Below are 20,340 nucleotides of genomic sequence, written 5' to 3'. Positions count from 1 at the left end.
GTTTTAGTTTTACCTTTAGATCCATAAACCATTTTTAGTTAATTTTGTGTAGGTTGTCCTTTGCACCTTAGATCATGGTTTTGTTCTTTTCTTTTTTTTTTCTTTTTGCATATGGATGTCTAGTTGTTCCAACACCATTTGCTTTTAAAAAACACATTCTCTTTTCTCTATTGAAATGCTTTTGCACCTTTCTCAGAAATGAATTGACCATATTTGTATGGATGTATTTCTGGAGTCTGTTTTTTGTTCCATGTATCTATGTATCTGTTTCTTTGCCAGTACCACACTGTTTTAATTATTGAAGCTTTAGAGTAAGTCTTAAAATCAATTAATATTTTTCCTCAAACTTTTTCTTCTTTTAAAAATTGTTTTTAATTATCTAGTTCCTTTACCTTCCCATATAAAATTTAGAATCAGCTTGTCTATATCTATAAAAATTCCTGTTAGGATTTTGATTGTGATTGCATTAACTCTATAAATCAATTTGAGGAGAATTGACATCTCTAACTATGTTAAGTATACAAAATTTTTTTTAAAGATTATTTAATATCTTCATAGAGATGAGATGTTACATCCATGATCCAAAAATCAGACACTATAGGAAAAGGAACAAGAAGATGACAAGAAAGAGCTATGGAAATTAAAATGTGATAGCTGAAATTTAAATACGGTAGAATAGTTGGAAGATAAAGTTAAGGAAATAGTTGGAAGATAAAGTTAAAATTAGAAAATTAGAGGATATAGCTCGGAGATCCATTATGCAAATAATAGGAATTCTGGAAAGGGAGAACAGAGAAATGAAGAGGCAGAGATAATCAAAGAATTTGTCCTAGAACTGAGTGAAGGAGATAGATCTCCATTTTGTAAAAATGAATTTTATTCATTATTCTCCACTTTGGAAAAATGAACTTTATAGAAACAGAAAATAGAATGGTGGTTGTCAGGAGGTAGAGAGAGGGAGAAATGGGGAGTTATTGTTTAATGGGGACAGACTTTAAGTTTGGGAAAAGTGAAAAAGGTCTGGGGATGGATATTGGTGATGTTTACACAGCAATATGAATGTACTTTGTAAATTTTATGTCAAAATTTTATGTTAAAGTCAAAAAGAACAAGGGAGGAGACAACAGCAGATGAAAGACTTCAAAACAGTTTTGAAAGCTAGAGGGCAAATACACAAAAGGCAACTGATTTAGTGAACTAAACTGATTAAGCAAAGTCCAAACCTAATTCTACAATTGTGATAGAAAAAAAGACTGATTAGTGCTAAAGAAACCGAAAAAAGCACAGGAATTGGAGGCACAGGTAGCTGTGAATGAAGAAGTAAGGGATGTGGCTAAAAACAGCAGAGATTGAAAAATTTTATATGGAGTAGAATTGTCCAGATCTTGTGCCTTCTTCTGTGCAGCTGAGCTCCTCTTCTGTCTGGAAGAAAACAGGATGTATATTATCTGAACAAAGTGTGCCAAAAGCACAGGGACAGACAGCTGAGGGTGATGTATCTGTCTCGAAATGGAATTAGGTGGAAGTATACATATTAACTGGTGAGACCTATCCCAGCTTCCTTCATCCATTTAGCCTAAAAGAATAGACCTAAACATTCTGCAGTTGGGGTCCACGATGAAACCACTCAGCCAGTTTTACGGTACAGTGGAGTCTGCTGGTTGCCAAGCCCTGCTATTGTAAATAATGCCAAAATAAGCATCGGTGTACGAGTCTCTTTGAATACCTGTTAGGAGTTATCCTAGGACAATATGTGTTAATTTTTTTAACCCACAGTAAGAAGTAACATTATATATCATAACCTGGTACAAACACACACATACATGTTGTATGTGTTTGTGTGTGTATATATTTATTTATTTATTGAAACAAAAGTTCCACAGAATTACCCTTAGTACATAAATACACTCTGATGTTTTTAGCTTATTAAAAGAAATAAGTTGGCCTCATTATACCTCATTTAAATATAAAAGTAAATATATATGTATTATATAAGAATATATATAGATGACTATATATAGAAGTAGGTTTTCTAGGCCTATGATATATTGATTTTCACCATGAACAAATATTTTAAAATTATGAAATCCTTGTATCAATTTATAATTCCCACCGGTAATATATAAACATTTCGATTTGTTTCCAGACTCCTTTACCAGTCTCATAAGTAGAAATGGCATCTGTGACAGGCACTGTATGTATGCTGACCCAGTCTTTATTTCTAAATCTTTTTTTCCTTCCTGTCTCAAGTATGGAAACCTTAAAAGGTCAAAACTCTATTCTCCAGCTCTCCTTGAAGTTACAGATAACTATGTGATCCAGTTCTGGCTACTGAGACATACGAAGCTTGCAGTCTGGTGCTGTCGCAGCCATTTTATGACCAGGAGAATGAAAACTACAAGCTAAGAATGGCAGAGTATAAAATTTGGGGAGTTGAGGATATTGGTGACATTATGTAGTTTATAATTTATATAGGAGCTTTGGATTATCTCCTTCTGGATTTGTACTTATGTGACAAAAATAAACCTTTATCTGTTTAAGCCATGTTTACAGGTTTTTGGGTTTACTCCTCTGAATTGCTGGTTCATTCCTATAATAGTTAGCTTGCACTAAATTATGCTATAGAAACAAATCACCACAAAATTTAAGTGATTTATAACAACAAACATTTTTTTTTTAGATTTTTTTTCCTTTTACATATTCTTTATTATTACTCAGTTGAGGCCTAAAACAGTTTTAAGAAAATGTGTTGCTTTGTCTACGGAATACTCTGATTTGTTCTGTAGAAAATTCAGGCAACTTTATCATCTTATTTTATTTTTTTAACTTATCATTGTTAGCATAATTTAATAGTTTCATATCAGTACGAAGGATGATACTTGTTTACTATTTTTTTAATCAGTTCACTCAGTCCCATGTAATTAATTTTTTTTCATCTTGATCTTTCTTAGCACTTTTATGAATTCATCAGTTTTCCATTAGAGTTCTGAAAATGCTTATTCATTCAGTTCAGCAGTATAGTCAGTTACCAGAAACCTGTACTTGTCAGAGTCTTTTCTATGAATTCCTTGAAGATGAAACCCTTTTATAGGAACATTTTTGTGAAAGCATCAGAGTACACCCAGAACTGTCTGTAAATGAAAAGAGACTTAAAAATGGCCACGATAAAAGATTTGATGAAAGTTCATAATAATGCAATTGACAAGGAAATTTAGTTATTTCTGAGATATACATTTTAAAGTAATAACTAGAATTATGACTTAACATTATACCAGAACATATAACATTTTTAGAAATTTCATGTAATGTCTGAAACATTTATATTAACGTATTTCCATACAAATAACCCAAAGAAAGTTTAGTATTAGTTTTTTTTTGGTTTTGTTTTGTTTTTTTAATTCAGGTTCTTACAAGTCATCAATTTTATACACATCAGTATATACATGTCAATCCCAATCGCCCAATTCAGCACAACAACATCCCCACCCCACCACAGTTTTTCTGCCTTTGTGTCCATACGTTTCTTCTCTACATCTCTGTCTCAAGTTCTGCCCTGCAAACCGGTTTATCTGTAACATTTTTCTAGGTTACACATACATGCGTTAATATATGATATTTGTTTTTCTCTTTCTGACTTACTTCACTCTGTATGACAGTCTCTAAATCCATCCACGTCTCAACAAATGACTCAATTTCGTTCCTTTTTATGGCTGAGTAATATTCCATTGTGTGTATGTACCACAACTTCTTTATCGATTCGGCTGTCGATGGGCATTTAGGTTGCTTCCATGACCTGGCTATTGTAAATAGTGCTGCAATGAACATTGGGGTGCATGTGTCTTTTTGAATTATGGTTTTCTCTAGGTATATGCCCTGTAGTGGGATTGCTGGATCATATGGTAATTCTATTTTTAGTTTTTTAAGAAACCTCCATACCGTTCTCCATAGTGGCTGTATCAGTTTACATTCCCACCAACAGTGCAAGAGGTTTCCCTTTTCTCCACACCCTTTCCAGCATTTGTTGTTTGTAGATTTTCTAATGATGCCCATTCTAACTGCTGTGAGGTGGTACCTCATTGTAGTTTTGATTTACATTTCTCTAATAATTAGTGATGTTGAGCAGCTTTTCATGTGCTTCTTGGCCATCTGTATGTCCTCTTTGGAGAAATGTCTATTTAGGTCTTCTGCCCATTCTTGGATTGGATTGTTTGTTTCTTTAATATTGAGCTGCATGAGCTGTTTATATATTTTGGAGATTAATCCTTTGTCCGTTGATTCATTTGCGAATATTATCTCCCATTCTAGGGGTTGTCTTTTCATCTTGTTTATGGTTTCCTTTGCTGTACAAAATCTTTGAAGTTTCATTAGGTCCCATTTGTTTATTTTCATTTTTACTTCCATTACTATAGGAGGTGGGTCAAAAAAGATCTTGCTGTGATTTATGTCAAAGAGTGTTCTTCCTATGTATTCCTCTAAGAGTTTTATAGTGTCCAGTCTTACATTTAGGTCTCAAATCCATTTTGAGTTGTTTTTTTTTTTTTAAACATTAATTTATTTGCCTGTGCTGGGTCTTAGATGCGGCCTGTGGAATCTTTAGTTGCGGCATGCGGGCTCTTAATTGCAGCATGCGGGATCTAGTTCCCTAACCAGGGATTGAACCCTCGTCCCCTGCATTGGGAGAATGGAGTCTTAACCACGGGACCAGCAGAGAAGTCCCAACAAACTTTTCTTGATATTTAGTCATCATTCAATTCCTGGTCCATAGAGGAACATACCCTTACAATTGGAGATATCCTTAATAGATGTAAATTTACCTCCTAAAAGGGCATTTTCTACTTGGTTTTGAAAGATTCTCCTGGGTCTGCTGTTTCTTAAATTAATAAGTCCAAAATAATCCTTTTGTCAAATGGGCATATTTTGGGGTGGTGTACTCTGCTCCCCCCCTTTTTTTTAACATCTTTATTGCGGTATAATTGATTTACAATGGTGTGTTAGTTTCTGCTTTATAACAAAATGGATCAGTTATACATATACATATGTTCCCATATCTCTTCACTCTTGCATCTCCCTCCCTCCCACCCTCCCTGTCCCAACCCTCCAGGCGGTCATAAAGCACCGAGTTGATCTCCCTGTGCTATGTGGCTGCTTCCCACTAGCTACCTACCTTACATTCGGTAGTGTATATATGCCCCTGCCTCTCTCTCGCGTTGTCACAGCTTACCCTTCCCCCTCCCCATATCCTCAAGTCCATTCTCTAGTAGGTCTGTGTCTTTATTCCTGTCTTACTCCTAGGTTTTTCATGACATTTTTTTTCTTAAATTCCATATATATGTGTTAGCATATGGTATTTGTCTCTCTCTTTCTGACTTACTTCACTCTGTATGACAGACTCTAGGTCTATCCACCTCATTACAAATAGCTCAATTTCGTTTCTTTTTATGGCTGAGTAATATTCTACTGTATATATCTGCCACATCTTCTTTATCCTTTCATCCGATGATGGACACTTAGGTTGTTTCCATCTCCGGGCTATTGTAAATAGAGCTGCAATGAACACTTTGGTACATGACTCTTTTTGAATTATGGTTTTCTCAGGGTATATGCCCAGTAGTGGGATTGCTGGGTCATATGATAGTTCTATTTGTAGTTTTTTAAGGAAACTCCATACTGTTCTCCATAGTGGCTGAACCAATTTACATTCCCACCAGCAGTGCAAAAGGGTTTCCTTTTCTCCACACCCTCTCCAGCATTTATTGTTTCTAGATTTTTTGATGATGGCCATTCTGACCGGTGTGAGATGATATCTCATTGCAGTTTTGATTTGCATTTCTCTAATGATTAATGATGTTGAGCATTCTTTCATGTGCTTGTTGGCAGTCTGTATATCTTCTTTGGAGAAATGTCTATTTAGGTCTTGTGCCCATTTTTGGATTGGGTTGTTTGTTTTTTTGTTATTGAGCTGTATGAGCTGCTTATAAATTTTGGAGATTAATCCTTTGTCAGTTGATTCATTTGCAAATATTTTCTCCCATTCTGAGGGTTGTCTTTTGGTCTTGTTTATGGTTTCCTTTGCTGTGCAAAAGCTTTTAAGTTTCATTAGGTCCCATTTGTTTATTTTTGTTTTTATTTCCATTCCTCTTGGAGGTGGGTCAAAAAGAATCTTGCTGTGATTTATGTCATAAAGTGTTCTGCCTATGTTTTCCTCTAAGAGTTTGATAGTTTCTAGCCTTACATTTAGGTCTTTAATCCATTTTGAGCTTATTTTTGTGTATGGTGTTAGGGAGTGATCTAATCTCATACTTTTACATGTACCTGACCAGTTTTCCCAGCACCACTTATTGAAGAGGCTGTCCTTTCTCCACTGTACATTCCTGCCTCCTTTATCAAAGATAAGGTGACCATATGTGCGTGGGTTTATCGCTGGGCTTTCTATCGTGTTCCATTGATCTATCTTTCTGTTTTTGTGCCAGTACCATACTGTCTTAATTACTGTAGCTTTGTAGTATGGTCTGAAGTCAGGGAGCCTGATTCCTCCAGCTCCATTTTTCGTTCTGAAGAGTGCTTTGGGTATTCGGGGTCTTTTGTATTTCAATACAAACTGTGAAAGTTTTTGTTCTAGTTGTGTGAAAAATGCCGGTGGTAGTTTGATAGGGATTGCATTGAATCTGTAGATTGCTTTGGGTAGTAGTCATTTTCACAATGTTGATTCTTCCAATCCAAGAACATGGTATATCTTTCCATCTATTGGTATCATCTTTGTTTTCTTTCATCAGTGTCTTATAATTTTCTGCATACAGGTCTTTTGTCTCCTTAGGTAGGTTTATTCCTAGATATTTTATTTCTTTTGTTGCAATGGTAAATGGGAGTGTTTTATTGATTTCGCTTTCAGATTTTTCATTATTAATGTATAGGAATGCCAGAGATTTCTGTGCATTAATTTTGTATCCTGCTACTTTACCAAATTCATTGATTAGCTCTAGTAATATTCTGGTAGCATCTTTAGGATTCTCTATGTATAGTATCATGTCATCTGCAAACAGTGACAGCTTTACTTCTTTTCTGATTTAGATTCCTTTTATTTCCTTTTCTTCTCCGACTGCTGTGGCTAAAACTTCCAAAACTATGTTGAATAAGAGTGGTGAGAGTGGGCAACCTTGTCTTGTTCCTGGTCTTAGTGGAAATGCTTTCAGTTTTTCACCATTGAGGACGATGTTGGCTGTGGGTTTGTCATATATGACCTTTATTATGTTGAGGAAAGTTCCCTCTATGCCTAGTTTCTGGAGGGTTTTTATCATAAATGGGTGTTGAATTTTGTCGAAAGCTTTCTCTGCATCTATTGAGATGATCATACGGTTTTTCTCCTTCAGTTTGTTAACATGATGTATCACGTTGATTGATTTGTGTATATTGAAGAATCCTTGCATTCCTGGAATAAACCCCACTTGATCATGGTGTATGATCCGTTTAATGTGCTGTTGGATTCTGTTTGCTTGTATTTTGTTGAGGATTTTTGCATCTATGTTCATCAGTGATATTGGTCTGTAGTTTTCTTTCTTTGTGCCATCCTTGTCTGGTTTCAGTATCAGGGTGATGGTGGCCTCATAGAATGAGTTTGGGAGTGTTCCTCCCTCTGCTATATTTTGGAAGTTTGAGAAGGATAGGTATTAGCTCTTCTCTAAATGTTTGGTAGAATTCGCCTGTGAAGCCATCTGGTACTGGGCTTTTGTTTATTCGAAGATTTTTAATCACAGTTTCAATTTCAGTGCTTGTGATTGGTCTCTTCACATTTTCTATTTCTTCCTGATTCAGTCTTAGCAGGTTGTGCCTTTCTAAGAATTTGTCCATATCTTCCAGGTTGTCCATTTTATTGGCATAGAGTTGCTTGTAGTAATCTCTCATGATCCTTTGTATTTCTGCAGTGTCCGTTGTTACTTTTCCTTTTTCATTTCTAATTCTATTGATTTGAGTCTTCTTCCTTTTTTTCTTGATGAGTCTGGCTAATGGTTTATGAATTTTGTTTATCTTCTCAAAGAACCAGCTTTCAGTTTTATTGATCTTTGCTATTGTTTCCTTCATTTCTTTTTCATTTATTTCTAATCTGAATTTTATGATATCTTTCCTTCTGCTTATTTTGAGGTTTTTTTTGTTTTTTCTCTAATTGCTTTAGGTGCGAGGTTAGGTTGTTTATTCGAGATGTTTCCTTTTTCTTAAGGTAGGATTGTATTGCTATAAACTTCCCTCTTAGAACCATTTTGAGTTTATTTTTCTGTATGGTATTAGGGAGTGTTCTAATTTCATTCTTTTACATGTAGCTGTCCAGTTTTCCCAGCCCCTCTTATTGAAGACACTGTCTTTTCTCCATTGTATATCTTTCCCTCCTTTGTCATAGATTAGTTGACCATAGGTGCGTGGGTTTATCTCTGGGCTTTCTATCTTGTTCCATTGATCTGTGTTTCTGTTATTGTGCCAGTATCATATTCTCTTGATTACTGTACCTTTGCAGTGTAGTCTGAAGTCAGGGAGTCTGATTCCTCCAGCTCCGTTTTTTCCCTCAAGACTGCTTTGGCTATTCAGGGTCTTTTGTGTCCCCATACAAATTTTGAGATGATTTATTCTAGTTCCGTAAAAAATACTATTGGAAATTTGATAGGGATTGCATTGAATCTGTAGATTGCTTTGAGTAGTATACTCATTTTCACAATATTCTTCCAATCCAAGAACATGGTATATCTCTCCATCTGTTGGTATCATCTTTAACTTCTTTCATCAGTGTCCTATAGTTTTCTGCTTACAGGTCTTTTGTTTCCCTAGTTAGGTTTATTCCTAGGTATTTTATCTTTTTGTTGCAATGGTAAATGGGAGTGTTTCTTTAATTTCTCTTTCAGACTTTTCATCATTCATGTATAGGAAGGGAAGAGATTTCCGTGCATTAACTTTGTATCCTGCAACTTTACCAAATTCATGGATTAGCTCTAGTAGGTTTCTGGTGGCATTTTTAGGAATCTCTATGTATAGTATCATGTCATCTGCAAACAGTGACATTTTTACTTCTTCTTTTCCAGGTGGTATTCCTTTTATTTCTTTTTCTTCTCTGAATGCTGTGGGTAGGACTTCCAAGACTATGTTGAATAATAGTGGTGAGACTGGACAACGTTGACTCATTCCTAATCTTACAGGAAATGCTTTCAGTTTTTCACCATTGAGAATGATGTTTCTGCGGGTTTGTCGTATATGGCCTTTATTATGTTGAAGTAGGTTCCCTCTATGCCCACTCTCTGGAGAGTTTTTACCATCAACTGGTGTAGAATTTTGTCAAAAGCTTTTTCTACGTCTATTGAGATGATCATATGGTTTTTATTCTTCAGTTTGTTAATATCATGTATCACATTGATTGATTTGCATATACTGAAGAATCCTTGCACCCCTGGTATAAATCCCACTTGATCATGTTGTATGATTCTTTTAATGTGTTGTTGGAATCTGTTTGCTAGTACTTTGTAGAGGATTTTTGCATCTATATTCATCAGTGATATTGGTCTGTAATTTTCTTTTTTTTGTAGTATCTTTGTCTGGTTTTGGTATCAGGGTGATAGTGGCCTTATAGAATGAGTTTGGGAGTGTTCCTTCCTCCTCTGCAGTTTTCTGGAAGAGTTTGAGAAGGATGGGTGTTAGCTCTTCTCTAAATGTTTGATAGAATTCACCTGTGAAGCCATCTGGTCATGGACTTTTGTTTGTTGGAAGATTTTTAATCACAGTTTCAATTTCATTACTTGTGATTGGTCTCTTCATATTTTCTGTTTTTTCCTGGTTCAGTCTTGGAAGGTTATACCTTTCTAAGAACTTGTCCATTTCTTCCATGTTTTCCATTTTATTGGCGTAGAGTTGCTTCTGGTAGTCTCTTAGGATGCTTTGTATTTCTGCGGTGTCTGTTGTAACTTCTCTTTTTGCATTTTTAATTTTATTGATTTGAGTCCTCTCCATCTTTTTCTTGATGAGATTGGCTAATGGTTTATCAATTTTGTTTATCTTCTCAAAGAACCAACTTTTAGTTTTATTGATCTTTGCTATTATTTTCTTTGTTTCTGTTTCATTTATTTCTGCTCTGATCTTTATGATTTCTTTCCTTCTGCTAACTTTGGGTTTTGTTTGTTCTTTTTACTCTTGTTTCTTAAGGTGTCAGGTTAGTTTGTTTATTTGAGATTTTTCTTGTTTCTTGAGCTAGGCTGGTATAGCTATAAACTTTCCTCTTAGAACTGCTTTTGCTGCATCCTATAGGTTTTGGATCATCGTGTTTTCATTGTCATTTGCCTCTAGGTATTTTTTGATTTCCTCTTTGATTTCTTCAGTGATCTCTTGGTCATTTAGTAAAGTATTGCTTAGCCTCCATGTGTTTGCGTTTTTTACATTTTTTTCCCTGTAATTCAATTCTGATCTCATAGCATTGTGGTCAGAAAAGATGCTTGATATGACTTCAAGTTTCTTAAATTTACTGAGGCTTGATTTGTGACCCCGAATGTGATCTATCCTGGAGAATGTTCCGTGTGCACTTGAGAAGTAAGTGTAATCTGCTGTTTTTGGGTGGAATGTCCTATAAATATCAGTTAAATCTATCTGGTCTATTGTGTCATTTAAAGCTTGTGTTTCCTTATTTATTTTCATTTTGGATGATCTGTCCATTGGTGTAAGTGAGGTGTTAGAGTCCCCCACCATTATCTTCTTACTGTCGATTTCGTCTTTTAGAGCTGTTAGCAGTTGCCGTACGTATTGAGGTGCTCCTATGTTGGGTGCGTATATATTTATAATTATATCTTCTTTTTGGATTGATCTCTTGATCATTATGTAGTGTCCTTCCTTGTCTCTTGTAACATTCTTTATTTTAAAGTCTATTTTATCTGATATGAGTATAGGTACTCCAGCTTTCTTCTGATTTCCATTTGCATGGAATATCTTTTTCCATCCCCTCACTTTCAGTCTGAATGTGTCCCTAGGTCTGAAGTGGGTCTCTTGTAGACAGCATATATATGGGTCTTGTTTTTGTATCCACTCAGCAAGCCTGTGACTTTTGGTTGGAGCATTTAATCCATTCACGTTTAAGGTAATTATCGATATGTTTGTTCATATGACCATTTTCTTAATTGTTTTGGGTTTGTTTTTGTAGATACTTTTCTTCTCTTTTGTTTCCCACTTAGAGAAATTCCTTTAGCATTTGTTGTAGAGCTAGCTGGTTTGGTGGTGCTGAATTCTCTTAGCCTTTGCTTGTCTGTAAAGCTTTTGATTTCTCTATCGAATCTGAATGATATCCTTGCCGGGTAGAGTAATTTTGTTGTAGGTTCTTCCCTTTCTTCACTTTAAGTATATCATGCCACTCCCTTCTGGCTTGTAGAGTTTCTGCTGAGATATCAGCTCTTAACCTTATGGGAGTTCTCTTGTATATTATTTTTTGTTTTTCCCTTGCTGCTTTCAATAATTTTTCTTTGTCTTTAATCTTTGGCAATTTAATTACTGTGTGTCTTGGCGTGTTTCTCCTTGGTTTTATCTTGTATGGGACTCACTGTGCTTCCTGGACTTGGGTGGCTATTTCCTTTCCTATGTTAGGGAACTTTTCGACTATAATCTCTTCAAATATTTTCTCTGGTCCTTTCTCTCTCTCTTCTCCTTCTCGGACCCCTATAATGTGATGTTGTTGCATTTAATGTTGTCCCGGAGGTCTCTTAGACTGCCTTCACTTCTTGTCATTCTTTTTTCTTTATTCTGTTCCGCAGCTGTGAATTCCACCATTCTTTCTTCCAGGTCGCTTATTCTTCTTCTGCCTCACTTATTCTGCTATTGATTGCTTTAGTGTAGTTTTTGTTTTTGCGGTACGCGGGCCTCTCACTGCTGTGGTCTCTCCCGTTGCGGAGCAAAGGCTCGGGACGTGCAGGCTCAGCGACCATGGCTCACGGGCCCAGCCGCTCTACGGCATATGGGATCTTCCCAGACCGGGGCATGAACCTGTGTCCCCTGCATCGGCTAGCGGACTCTCAACCACTGCACCACCAGGGAAGCGCGCTTCTAGTGTAGTTTTCAGTTACTGTATTGTTCATCTCTGTTAGTTTGTTCTTTAATTCTTCTAGGTCTTTGTTAAATATTTGTTGTATCTTCTTGGTCTTTCCCTCCATTGTTTTTCCGAAGTCCTGGATCATCTTCATTATCATTACTCTGAATTCTTTTTCGGGAAGGTTGCCTATCTCCACTTCGTTTAATTGTTTTTCTGGGGTTTTATCTTGTTCCTTCATCTGGTACATAGCCCACTGCCTTTTCATCTTGTCTGTCTTTCTGTGAATGTGGTTTTTGTTCTGCAGGCTGCAGGAGTGTAGTTCTTCTTGCTTCTGCTCTGTGCCCTCTGGTGGATGAGGCCATCTAAGAGGCTTGATGGGAGGGACTGGTGGTGGGTAGTGCAGACTGTTGCTCTGATGGGCAGAGCTCAGTAAAACTTTAATCCTCTTGACTGCTGATGGGTGGGGCTGGGTTCCCTCCCTGTTGGTTGTTTGGCCTGAGGCAACCCAACTCTGGAGCCTACCTGGGCTCTTTGGTGGGGGAAATGAGGGACTCTGGGAGGGCTCACGCCAAGGAGTACTTCCCAGAACTTCTTCTGCCCGTGTCCTTGTCCCCATGGTGAGCCACAGCCACCCCCCGCCTCTGTAGGAGACCGTCCAACACTAGCAGGTAGGTCTCGTTTAGTCTCCCCTGGGATCACTGCTCCTTTCCCTGGGTCCCGATGCATACACTACTTTGTGTGTGTCCCCTCCAAAAGTGGAGTCTCTGTTTCCCCCAGTCCTGTCAAAGTCCTGCCATCAAATCCCAGTAGTCTTCAAAGTCTGATCCTCTAGGAATTTCTCCTCCTGTTGCCAGATCCCCAGGTTGGGAAGCCTGACGTGGGGCTCAGAACCTTCACTCCAGTGGGTGGACTTCTGTGGTATAAGTGTTTTCCAGTCTGTGAGTCACCCACCCAGCAGTTATGGGATTTGATTTTACTGTGATTGTGCCCCTCCTACCGTCTCATTGTGGCTTCTCCTTTGTCTTTGGATGTGGGGTATCTTTTTTGGTGAGTTCCAGTGTCTTCCTGTCGATGATTGTTCAGCGGCTAGTTGTGAATCGGTTGTTCTCTCAAGAGGGAGTGAGAGCACGTCCTTCTACTCCACCCTCTTGGTTCCTTCTTAAAAATTTGTTTTTTGTTCAGTTACATGTGAGTTGCAGATATGCTTCAGATTTGCTCCAAGTCTTCATTCTGGGACCCAAGCTGAAGGAGAAGCTGCTGCTTGGGTCTTGTGGCAAAAAAGAGCAGTGGTAGAACCACATGATGGGTCTTAAAGCTTTGGTTCAGAAATGACATGCTTTACATTTACTCGTATTTCATTGGCCAAAGCAAGTCAAATGGCCAACACTGGTATAAGTGGGCAAGGAAATATAGTCCTCCTGTAGGGAGAGAAGTGAATAATTGGGGACAGTATTGCAGTCTATCACTGTATCCTTTTGGTTTTTGGTTCATATCATTTTGTAAAAGTTCTTAATGCATTCTGGATACTGAACTCGTGAGTTTAGCTTTTACACTTAGGTCTGGCATCCATTTTTACGTGTAGTCTGAGATAGGGGTCAAGGTTCAGTTTTTTCCATATGGATATCCATTATCCATGGTGTCATTTGATGAAAGGACTTAACTTTCCCCCATTGAATTGTCCTAGCACCTTAATGCTGTTGAAGTGTGAGTCTATTTCTGAGGACTTCATTCTGTTGCATTAATCTATTTGTTAAACCTTATGGTTAGTATCATACCATCTTGAAATCAGGTAATGAAATTGTCTGACCATCCCCTTTTTCAAGATTGGTAAGGATATTCTTTGGTTTTTGCAGTTCTGTATTTAGCCTTCCAATCTATGAACATAGTTTATCTACCCCTTTCTTCCTTCCTCCCTCTCTCCCTCTCTGTCTCTCTCTCTCATTCTTTCTCTCTTTCTTTCTCCCTCTCATTCTCTCCCTTTCTGCCTTCCTCCCTCCCTCCATTCCTTTCTTTCTTCCACTTTTTGTTTTTGCTGTGGTACGCAGGCCTCTCACTGTTGTGGCCTCTCCCGTTGCAGAGCACAGGCTCCGGATGCGCAGGCTCAGTGGCTATGGCTCACGGGCCTAGCCGCGCCGCGGCATGTGGGATCTTCCCGGACCAGGGCACGAACCCATGTCCCCTGCATCGGCAGGCAGACTCTCAACCACTGCGCCACCAGGGAAGCCCCTCTTTCTTCCACTTTTATTGAGATATAATTGACATACAACACTGTATAAGTTTAAGGTGTACAGCGTACTGATTTGATTTACATACCTCATAAAGTGGTTATCACAGTAAGTTTAGTAAACATCCATCATCTCATGTAGACACAGAATTAAAGAAATAGGAAACATTTTTTTCTTGTGATGAGAACTCTTAGAATTTACTCTTAACAACTTTCATCTATAACATACAGCAGTGTTGATTATATTTATCATGTTGTACATTACATCCCTAGTTCTTATCTTATAGCTAGAAGTTTGTACATTTTGACTGCCTTCATCCAGTCTCCCCCTTCCTACCCCCCCACCCCCGTAATCACTAATCTGATCTCTTTTTCTGTGAGTTTGTTCTAGAAGAATGATTGACCTACAACACTGTGCTACTTCCTGTTACACAACATAGTGATTCGAAATTTCTATACCTTTCAAACTGATCACCGTGATAAGTCTAATTATGATATGTCATCATACAAAGATATTACATAGTTATTGACTATATTCCCCACACTGTACATTTCATATCAGTGATTCATTTATTTAGCAACTGGAAGTTTGTACCTCTTAATCTTCCTCATCTATTTTTTTTCTCCCTTTGCCCATTTATTTAGATCTTCTTTAATCCTGACAATGTTTGTTTCAGCATAGAAGTCTTACACATCTGTTCACTTTAGTGGTAAGTATATTTTTGACACTAACTGTAAATAGAATTTATATTTTATAATAATTTATATATAACTATAAATTATTAACTTATAATTACATAATATATAATCTAAATCTTGAATCCTGTGTATTATTACTTTCAAACACCACACCCATAATTAGATCTAGTTTTTTTTGTTGTTGAAGTATAGTTGATTTACAATTTCAAGTATACAATATAATGATTTGGTATTTTATGGATTATAATCTATTTAAGGTTATTATAAAATATTGGTTATATTCCCTGTACTGTACATTACACCGTTGCATCTTATTTATTTTATACCTAATAGTTTGCACCTCTTAATCCCCTTTCTCTATCTTGCCGTTCCACCCTCTGGCAACCACTAGTTTGTTCTCTGTATTCATGAGTGTGTTTCTGGTTTGTTATATGCATTTGTTTGTTTTAATTTTTAGATTCCACATATAAGTGAAAACATACAGTATTTATCCTTCTCTGACTTACTTCACTGAGCATAATACCCTCCAAGTCTATCCACATTGTTGCAAATGGCAAAATTTCATTCTTTTTTATGACTAATATTCCATTATATATTCATTACCACATCTTCTTTATCCATTCATGTGTTGATGGACACTTTGGTTGCTTCCATATCTTGGCTATTGTAAATAATGCTGCTACGATATTGAAGTGTATATATCTTTTGAAATTAGTGTTTTCATTTTCTTTGGATATATACCCAAGAATAGAATTGTTGGATCATATGGGTCTATATTTAGTCTTTTGAAGAACTGCCATGCTGTTTTCCATAGTGGCTGTACCAGTTTACATTCCCACCAGCAGTGAACTAAGTGTCCCTTTCTCCACATCCTCACCAGCATTTATTATTTGTTGTCTTTTTGATGATAACTATTCTGACATGTGTGAGATGATATCTCATTGTAGTTTTGATTTGCATTTCCCTGATGATTAGTGACATTGAGGATCTTTTCATATGCCTGTTGGCCATCTGTTTGTCTTCTTTTGAAAAACGTCTATTGAGGTCTTCTGCCCATTCTTTAATTGGGTTGTTGCTTTTTAAATATTGAGTTATATTAGCTATTTGTATATTTTGGACATTAACCCCTTATCAGACATATCGTTTGCAAATACATTCTCCTATTCAGTAGGTAGTCTTTTCGTTTTGTTGATGCTTTCCCTTGCTGTGCAGAAATTTTTAAGTTTAATTAGGTCTCATTTGTTTATTTTTGCCTTTTTTTCTCTTGCCTGAGAAGACAGATCCAAAAAAATATGGCTAAGATTTATGTCAAAGAGTATACTCCCTATTCTCTTTTAAGTTTCTTCTAGGTTATAGTTACAGGTCTTTAATCCATTTTGAGTTATTTTGTATATGGTGTGATAAAATGTTCTAATTTCATTCTTTTAGCTGTCCAGTTTTCCCAACACTACTTATTGAAGAGACTGTCTTTTCCCTGTTGTATATTCTTGCCTCCTTTGTTGTAGATTAATTGACAATAAGTGCATGAGTTTCTTTCTGGGCTCTCTATTCTTTTCCATTGATCTATGTCTGATTTTGTGCCACTACCATACTGTTTTGATTACTGTAGCTTTGTAGCATATTCTGAAGTTCAGGAGTGTGATACCTCCAGCTTTGTTCTTTTTTCTCAAGATTACTTTGACTATTTGGGGTCTTTCGTGATTCTTTATAAATTTCAGGAATATTCTAGTTCTGTGAAAATTGTTATGGGTGTTTTGATAAGGATTGCTTTGAATCTGTTGATTGCTTTGGGTTTATGGACATTTAAGCAATATTAGTCCTTCCAATCCATGAGTGTGGAATATCTTTCCATTTATTTGTATCTTTTTCGGTTTCCTTTATGAATGTCTTACAGTTTTCAGAGGTGTAGGTCTTTCATGTGTTTGATGAGTTTATCTCTAGGTTTTTCATTCTTTTTGACACAATTGTAACTGGGATTGTTTTCTTGCTTTCTCTTTCACCGTTGAGTATGCGTTAGCTGTGGGTTTGTCATAAATGGCCTTTACTATGTTGAGATATGTTCCCTCTATACCAACTTTGTTGAAGGTTTTTATTATGAATTGGTGTTCAATTTTGTCAAGAGCTTTTTCTGCATCTGTTGAGATGATCATATGATTTTTATTCTTTGTTTTGTTAATGTGGTGTACCTTATTGTTTGATTTGCAGATACTGAACCATCCTTGCGTCCCTGGAATAAATCCCACTTGACCATGGTTTATGATCCTTTTTATATGTTGTTAAATTTGGTTTGCTAATATTTTGTTTAGGATTTTTGTGCCTGTATACATCAAGGATACTGAAGTAATTTTCTATTTCATGGTGTCTTTGCCTGGTTTTGGTATCTTGGTAGTGGTGGCCTCATAGAATGGATTTGGGAGTGTGATCTCTTTAGTTTTTTGGAATAATTTGAGAAGGATAAGTATTAACTCTTCTTTACCTGTTTGGTAGAATTCCCCTGTGAAGGTGTCCGGTCCTGGACTTTTGTTTTTTGGGAGTTTTTTGATTACTGATTCAGTTTTAATACTAGTAATCAGTCTATTCATATTATCTATTTCTTTATGATTCAATTTTGGAAGATAGTACGTTTCTAGGAATTTATCCATTTCTTCTACGTTGTTGAATTTTTTGGCATGTAACTGTTCATAGTATTCTATTATGATTGTTTATATTTCTGTGACATTGGTTGTAATTTCTCCTCTTTCACTTCTTATTTTGTTATTTGGGTCCTTTCTCTGTTTTTCTTAATGAGCCTGGCTAAAGGCTTATCAATTTTGTTTATCTTTTAAAAAAAACCAGCTCCTGGTTTCATTGATCTTTTCTTTTTTGGGGGTGGGAGGGGGTCCTCTCTTTTATTTATTTCCTCTCTGATCTTTATTGTTTCCTGACTTCTGATGACTTTCAACTTTGTTTGTTCTTTTTCTAATTCCTTTAAATGGTAGTTTAGGTTGTGTATTCGAGATTTTTCTTGTTTCTTGAGGTACCTATATTGCTCTAAACTTCTCTCTTAGAACTGCTTTTGCTATATCCCATAAATTTTGGAAAGTTGTGTTTTAATCTTTATTTGTCTCAAGGTGTTTTTCTATTTTCTTTTTGATTTCTTCATTCACCAGTTGGTTTTGTGGAAGCATGTTGTTTAGTCTCTATGTATTTTTGTTTTTCCCATTTTTCTTCCTGTAATTGACTTCTAGTTTCTTACTGTTGAGGTGAGAAAAGATGCTTGATATAATTTCTGTCCTTTTAAATTTGTTGAGACTTGTTTTGTGGCCTAGCATGTGACCTATCCTGGAGAACATTCCATGTAAACTTGAAATGAATATGTATTTTGCTGTTTTGGGTTGGAATGTTCTGTAGATACCTGTTAACTACAACTGCTCTAATATGTCAGTTAATGCCACTGTTTCCTTACTGATTTTTTGTCTGCAAAATCTGTCCATTGATGGTAGGTGGGGTGTTAAAATCCTACTATTACTGTATTCTTGTCAATTTCTCCCTTTATGTCCATTATTATTAGATCTATTTTTAAATACTTTTTTTTAATTCCAAAAAGAATAGAGGAAGAATTCCAAATACAGTTGGCATGGTTCTATCATTCAGAGTTAGCAGTGTAGTATATATTTCCTTAGTCTTTTTTCTATGGATGCATATTTTTTAGTTCGCTGTGATGATAGTATACATAACCTTATTTATTTATTGTAAAAACATTTTTCCACATAAAGTTGTAAAAATGATTTTAATGATTGTATTCTAGCATTCTGTTGAGTGGATTTACCATAATCGACTTAATTGGAACCTAAACAGAGAAACATTTGTTCATAGTTTTTTCGGTATTTAAAATTTGAAAGTAATTGAAGTACTTGTTTGTTTTAGTATTAGAATAATTTTCTTCCATATATTTCAAAATGTACTAGAAGTATGCTGTCCCCTTAAATTGAAAATTTAAAAATACTCTTTTTACTTGACTAGTTTGTAAGAGATACTGAAAAAACTTTTTAGAACTTAAAACTCTTTATGATTTTATTTTGTAGTGTAACTCATTTATTGCATTATAGATATTTCTAATGGTTTTTCTTTTTTTTGAGGGGACTGTAATTCTGTTGTTTCTTGAGTTATGAACACTTAGTTTATAAATTTTCATGCATTGTAATAACCATCTTTACATATGGTCCAGAAAGGAAATGAACCCGTTCAAAATTATTTCTAAAATTAGTTTGTGAGTTCCATACAAGGAACTGAAAATGAAATTTTCTTGAAGGAATCCATTTTATATTTGTGGAATAGAATAACAGTGATGCTTTCATTTATCTCACTTGTGTCTAGAGAATGATGGAGTTAAGTAAAGCTCCAAGCATTGTTATTACCCCCTGGGTTTCTCTCTTACTTCACTATTCAAGTAAGATGGTGACATCAGAGGTTAATCAGTCACTCACCCTTGTCCCTGTTGATGATCTTCAAATAGTTTATTGTGAATAAAAAGACTGTGACATCAGAAGAAAATTGGCAGCTTCCCTTCTTTTGTTCTTTCCACTTCTCTTGATATTATTCTCTGTAATAGGTGGTGCTAATAACTTTCCAGTACCCAGAGATTAGATGTTTATCTGTAAATGTAACAAAGCTTAAAACTCCTAAAATTGGAATTTGATTCAGTTTTTGACATGCACACACAGTTTCAGAAATTAGAAAGACCATACAATCTCATACTTATGACTTATACTGAACACAGTAAATGAAAAAACTATAATATTATTAAAAGAATCCTTTATGTGCTAGTATAATTCTAATACTAGTGATGTATATTTATAACATACTGTTTAAAGTCATAGATTTTATGTATTCATGTACTTTTCAGTGTTATAATTTCTAATTTTTTTTTCATATCTTCTTTCCTTTTTGACAGAATCATCCTTTCTAATTTTAAAATTTTTTCCTGAGGTTTCTTAAATTAATAACATAAATTGTAAGAATCATCATGAAGTTTTGTTTTAAGGTCATCTCTTAATAGGAAAACCTTGAGAGAACATTAGTTTGTATAAAAATAATTTATTTCCTCTTAGTGTTGAATATCCAGTGGGCAGAACACCATGAATTAAAATTAGAATCTTGACAGTGGGAAATCAGCCTTTTTAACAATATTGAGTAATATCATAAGCATATTTGTCATTGTTTATAAGTGTGAAAATTTTTGTTTAAAATGAACTAACATTTTTCAAGTGAGGTAAAACATCCCTTCATTATAGAAACTATATCACACAAACATACCAGAAGTGAATGTGGGTTTGGATTGATTGTTCCATGAGTTCCCTATAAATTTTAGAAATCTCATTTAATGTTATTCAGATTCCTT

The 20,340-nt window shown here is 35.7% G+C and overlaps 1 protein-coding gene across 4 annotated transcripts in view; it reads left to right on the top strand.

Moving 5' to 3' along the window:
- Positions 1–20,340, top strand: part of ANKIB1 (ankyrin repeat and IBR domain containing 1) — a 159,015-nt gene that overhangs the window by 29,444 nt on the left and 109,231 nt on the right. The window contains exon 2 of one of the 4 annotated variants that reach the window (XM_060020553.1): positions 14,939–14,971. The exons of 2 other annotated variants lie outside the window; for them this stretch is intronic. The gene's annotated coding sequence lies outside the window, so the exon portion shown is untranslated. Of the gene's footprint in view, positions 1–14,906; positions 14,972–20,340 lie in introns of all 4 variants that reach the window. One more of the 4 variants, XM_060020552.1, reaches the window with a different exon arrangement.

Source organism: Delphinus delphis, chromosome 9 (genome assembly GCF_949987515.2).
Source record: "Delphinus delphis chromosome 9, mDelDel1.2, whole genome shotgun sequence".
Classification (NCBI taxonomy): Eukaryota; Metazoa; Chordata; class Mammalia; order Artiodactyla; family Delphinidae; genus Delphinus; species Delphinus delphis.
Note: the sequence above shows the minus strand (reverse complement) of the source record. Positions and strands in the feature narration are given on the sequence as shown.